The sequence below is a fragment of the Manacus candei genome, unplaced genomic scaffold, assembly GCF_025592945.1.
Source record: "Manacus candei isolate 608988 ecotype Guabito, Panama unplaced genomic scaffold, ASM2559294v1 h1tg000008l, whole genome shotgun sequence".
In the NCBI taxonomy this organism is placed as follows: domain Eukaryota; kingdom Metazoa; phylum Chordata; class Aves; order Passeriformes; family Pipridae; genus Manacus; species Manacus candei.
Window position 1 is genome coordinate 10,352,164 of NW_026138056.1, and position 6,065 is coordinate 10,358,228.

The window sequence follows — 6,065 nt, forward strand, 5'->3', positions numbered from 1 at the left end:
AAAAACAAGGTGGTCACTATGGTGTTTTGAACTCTAACTGCATTTTTTTTCAGAGGAAGAGAGTTCTACATTCTCAGAAAGTCATGCTATTTGCACTATGGTCTCTGCTCTCTAAGTGCTTCATAAAACGATTGCCTCAACCCACCAGTAATGGATTATAGATTAAGCAGAAACGAAAGGGCACAGGATTGTTCTTTCATGTTGTCTCCCAATTTATTTTGCTTAAGCAATAGATAATAATTGACAGAAGCAAATGAAGAGTCACAGTTTGATTTGCCTTTTTTAACTAGGAGGCTGCACTAGGTTGTCTTTATGTTATTTTTTGTTCTGTGATCATTTGGGGTTTGGAGTAGAGTCATTATGTTCTTACTGACATTCCAGTGGACAATTGCAAGCTGGTCCCACCGCATTTCTCTGTAGCCCTGCTCTTGGAATGGATTTCAATAGGCAGCACTTCTGAGGTGGGGCAAAGTGACTTTAAACCTCAGAGTTTTAAATTTGATGTTCTGTTTGATTTTATTTTTTTTATATTTTTTTACCTTTAGCATTCATATGACAAAATGGGAAAAATATCTTTTGTCAGTGTGACCTATCTTGGGAACATTTAAAAAGCTCCAAATCCATGCATAAAACATCTTAGAAGTTTTCCATTAGAGCAGGGAAGAAGGCTCTTAATGTTGCTAATATTTATTATCAGCAGGGAAACGGGAAAAAAAGCGCATTTGAAAAATTCAATTCAGCATTTCTTAAGCCTCCCTCATGCATATTATAGATTTTTCTTTCCTTAAAGTATGAATGAAGTAGGGAATTAATGAAGTCAGTGAAAGTGTTCGATGTTGGAGGCTCTTCAAATTTCAGAGGAAGAAAGCCAGGCTGTGTTTATGTTGGTACTCTTAGTGCTCGTGAAAAAAAATCAGTAATTGTGGCACTAGGAATAACTGCTTCTGCTTGTCCCCTTCTTGAGCTTTACTAGTCTCTCTATTCCTATGCATCCTTATGTTTTTATTCCATGATTCTTCACTCCCTCAGGAAGTATTTCTCAGCCCTTTACAGTGGTAAAATTGGAAGGAACATAGGATTCAAAAGGAATTTTTTGGGTCATGTGTTGGTGGATGAGAAACTCAACATGACCTGGCAATCATTTGCATCCGAGAAGGCCAACAGCTTCCTGGACAGCACTAAAAGGATTGTGGCTAGCAGGGAAGAGAGATGGTTCTCCCCCTCTACTTTGTCCTTGTGAGACCCCACCTGGAGTACTGTGTCCAGCTCTGAGGTCCTCGGCACAGGAAAGATGTGGTCCTGTTGGAGTGGGTCCAGAAAAAGGCCATGAAGATTATCAAAGGGCTGGAGCACTTCTCCTGTGAAGGCAGGCTGAGAGAGATGGAGTTGTTCATTCTGCAGAAGAGAAGGGTCTAGGGAGACCTTACAGCAGCCTTTCAGCACTTAAATGGGGGCTACTTAAAGAGAGCTGGAGAGGGACTTTTTACAAAGGGTAGTAGTGGTAGGACAAGGGGAAATTGGCTTTAAACTGAAAGAGGGTTGATTCAGAGATTTTAGTAAAGTTGTGGATGTCCCATCCGTGAAAGTGTTCAAGGCCAGGTTGGATGGGACTTCGGGCAACCTGGTCTAGTGAAAGGTGCCCCTGCCCATGGCAGGAGGGTTGAAACGGGATGATTTTCAAGGTCCCTTCCAACCCAGGCCATTCTAGGATTCGATGATAATTTGATTTAACTTCTTCCCTTAAACTTTGATTTAACTTCTTCCCAATTAAAATGTATTTCAATTCAGCAGGTGTAGCAGGTGTTGTTTCATTCTCTGTTTAGGTGGTTGAAGATATCTTCAACAGCTGCTGCAACAGGAAGTCTTCTCAATATTTGTCTCCCTTGGGATGACTCTTGCAGGATCTAATCTACATGAAACCAGTTCCCTGCCTTTGAATACAGGTGGAGAACTGCTAAATACAAAATTGTGGTTAGTAGAGCATCAGACCAATTTGGTTCATAATATAAAAATTCTAAAACATTTATTTAATATTAAATATTATTGAAATAATATTTAAATATTTCATATTTAAATAAAACTTTGTTTTGTATAGTGTAAAATGCTCACAGAAGAGTTACAACAAATGTTAAAATTCTTTGCTATATAGCTGAGTGTAACTCTCACAAATGTCTATTAATTTAAAATTGATTGTTTTGTTCAGAAATCAAAGATCCAGGACATGTTGAAAACTGAGAATATGAGACAGTACAGTATAAAATAATTTGAAAGCGAGCAAATATATTGAGAGCATTTATCTTACAATTTTTTTTCATTAAAAATGTTAACAGAAGCTACTACAGGACTTAGAGAATTTTTGTAGGAGTACAGTAGAGTACAGGGTGTTGAATCTAGGTTAAATTTCATTCTGTCTCCAAGGAGTATTTACTGTAGCATAAAGTAAAACATTCTCAATTTCATTTACCTATTTTCATTCCTTCATAATCCCTTCAAAGAGGATAAAAATTTGTATCTGGTATTTCAAACACAAAACCAAAGCATTTTAGAATGCTTTATAGTAATGTCACCCACCCCCAACCAAATAACTTCCATATACATTTGGTAAACTCTTGTTCTGCCTACATCAACAGTATGGCTCCAGCTGAATTCAGCAGAGTCAGAAATATGTCCAATTAATCTTTTTCCTTTAGACAATTTCATACATTTTCTTTAGCATGTTAAGGGTGAAAATTATTTAGAAGTATTGGACACAAATTTAAATGAAACATATTTTAAAAATGTTTACTTTATGCAAAACATTTGGCCTTGTTCAGCAACAGATTTTTTTTTTTTAAATTTCTAGCTGTTTTTTTAATAAATACAGATTTCAACAAGTCTATTAGAGTGTACTGGAAATCTTACTTCTTAGAATTTAGGATTACATAATGATGTGACTGGGACTATTTTCTTGTGACAAAACATAGAACGTTTAGATTCTGCTTGAGTTACTCAATGTTTGTTACTATTTTGGCAGATTATTAAAATTAAACATGGATATTATTCGGTGCTTAAGTCACCTTTTAGGTATTACTTAGGGCATATTGAGTGCCTTTGTAATACAAGACAGACCTGTACTTGACTGTAAGCACACAATCAGCCACAGTGACTGCAACAAAAATTATCACGCAAATGAATTAGGAACATTCTTAAAATATCTTGATGAGTCATGGAGACAGTTTATTTTCCTATCAGTCTAAAAATATAACCTAGCTGGTTCTGATTACATCTGAGAATTTTAAGTGAGTACTTTCTTTACAATCTTTGCAATCAGGAAATTTAATATCAGGAAGGAATTAATACCTCCTTTCAATGCATCGGTTAATTTAAAAATCGTCTATGAATAAAACACCAACATGTGGCTAAACCGTTGAAAAGATCAGTAAAAGTATACATTTTTTAATCCTCTGAGCTATGCTGAAGTAGGAGAATTTGTATAGATATTCAAACAGGGGTACATGGTATTGTAGTGTGTACGGCCTAGATTGCTACAGAATTTTTATTTATTTTATTTTGTCTTTGAATATCTAAAAACAAGCTTAACCTCACAGATATGTTGTTTTCTCTCCACTCAAAATAGTTCAGCGTAGTAAAACTTAAAGCGTTAACCAAGGAAGAAGATTCCAGGATGCTCCTGTCACAGAAAAGTAATTTTCTTTATCCTAAAACACTTTTTTTCGACATGTGGAAGTTTTTAGCTAGATGCAGAAAAAAATTTCTTCTTTTTTAGCAGATCTCTGTGGGATTACTGTGGTTTCACAGCAGGAAGATGAAGTGACGTATGTATTATCTGTTCTCTGCTCAGCTGTTTTTCCTTCCTAGAAAAGAAATAGCAGATAGAACTCCTTAGGGAAAGAAACAGCGTTATGGACAAGGTGGGTTAATACATTAACCCACTGATTACCAGTTTCATAGAGGGATACCAGTAGCAGAACAAAAACCAAACCCACCAAAGCAGTTTGTTGTGTTGCATGACCAACTTGCTCACTATCTGGCATTAACAATATTTCAGTCTCCAGAAACTAGGAAAAAAAAAAATCAACGTCAATTATTCATGATATTTCTGAAAATTGAGGAAGAAAATTAGATTGTGTTATGGGTAATGAACCTGGTAAATAAAGCTGAGGAAATACAGTGCAACAAGTTAAGAGGATTGGGTGAATTTTAGCATTAATGGATGGTTCATGGCCACGCGATGGCAGCAGAGGCTGAGGAATTAGGGTTGTTTTTGACTATAAACTACGGATAAACCAGATATGCCCTGAAGTTCTTAACTGGTACTTCAGGTTCCAGAAAATTACATCATGTACATTATGTACATTTTCATTTTAAAAGATGTGGCATGTTCATCAGACCAGAAGTTTCTGTGGAGAGGGGTTACATACTTTTCTTTTAAAAAAGCCCACAAAAATGAAAGACAAATACATTTGGGGCAATTTTTTTTTTTTACAGTAAAACCGTATTTTTCATCTCATTTGCCAATAATTCCATCTTTCTTCCTCACTTGTTGAGTTAGTTCCACCCAGAAGAGTGGGTGTACTTCAATAAAAACAAGGCAGTTGCTTACTTTTTCCTAATTTCTTTTCCTGATACTTTTGTCCACAGGAAAAAACTCCATTATAAAACCCCCTTTGGGGAAACCATAAAATTAAAATCTAGAATGCCTTCATTTTTCAAGGGGAGGACTAAAAAAACTTGCTTGTTGAACTGAGGAGGCAGAATTTTTGGACTCAGAGCAGTATAAATAATTAAGCTCTTTGTATTTTAAAAAGAAAACTACAATCTTCTCATTATATGTAAACTAGATGCTCTTTCTCAACTCCTAGGAAACTATTTATGTATGCCCTTCATATGAAAAATTATAAGAATTCAGGGTTTGTGCAAGATAGTAAACAAAACCTCAGAACACCACAAGTTAAAAATTATCTTTCCGAGAAGTTGAGATTTTTTTCTTCTGAAATGTATAAAGGCAGGCCTTTCACATGGAATTCTCTACTGGAATAGGCACAGTTCCCTTTCTGCATTGCATGTTCCAGATCCTACACTACAAGTTTGGGTTTAATCAAAAAAGACAGTCCAGAACTTCTACCAGAGTCTCTCTTCAATCCATGCAAATACTTATATTATGATTTTCTGCTGGAGCATGACATTTTACAGAACTCAAAGGCAACCAGGTAGAGTTTAGGCAAGCAGCCTTCTGGAACAGCTTAGATGGATAGGATCATAGACTGGATGTCCTCCAAGGTCCTATTTCTTGTGACTCTCTGAAGGTTGTCTTGAGGGCTGCCCTACCCTCTAGGAGGGTAGCAGCTGCTCTTACAAAAAGTCAGTATGCTCTCCAACAATAACAAGATGTTTACAGGGACGTCATTAGGGTATGCACAGCACTGAATTCTGCATAAACCAGAGGTCTTCTCTCTTGGCCTCTCACTGGATTGCTCTAATATGGCAGGAAGTGGTGAGGAAGACCATAATCACCAGCTGGAGGATGGCATGACTCAGCAATATACATAATTTCGGGTAGCCAGAAGGGAACTCTGTTCAGTAGCTCATTTTGGGCATCCAGATTCCTGCACTGAATGCATGTGAATGAGTCTTTGCAATTGCAGGCCAGTATGCCTAAAGCTCTCTGGACTTCCTTCCTCCAGCCTGGGATTCAACTGCTCTGTCCCGACAACCCGAGGTGTTCCAGGCAAGCCCTGCCTCACAGGGCAGGCAGCAGCACTGTTCAGGTAAATCAGGCCTTTGGCAGGTGAGCTTCTGCTGCAGCAGCTTAAGGCATTACTGCTCTGCCAGTCTGCCCTGGTGGCCTCCTCCTATAACAGGAACAGTGGGAGAAAACTACCTAGTCCTATTCCTCTACTGGTGCTAGGTTTGAGGAGGGTTATGAGCAAGCATGATTTCTAGACTGTAGACCCACAAAGCAAAGAAAGCAAAGGAAAAAAAAACCATCTCCTAACTTTAGTAGTGAGGTTTTACATGGCATTTCCCCCCCACAATCTGAGGACTGACAGATTAAATTACCTGGA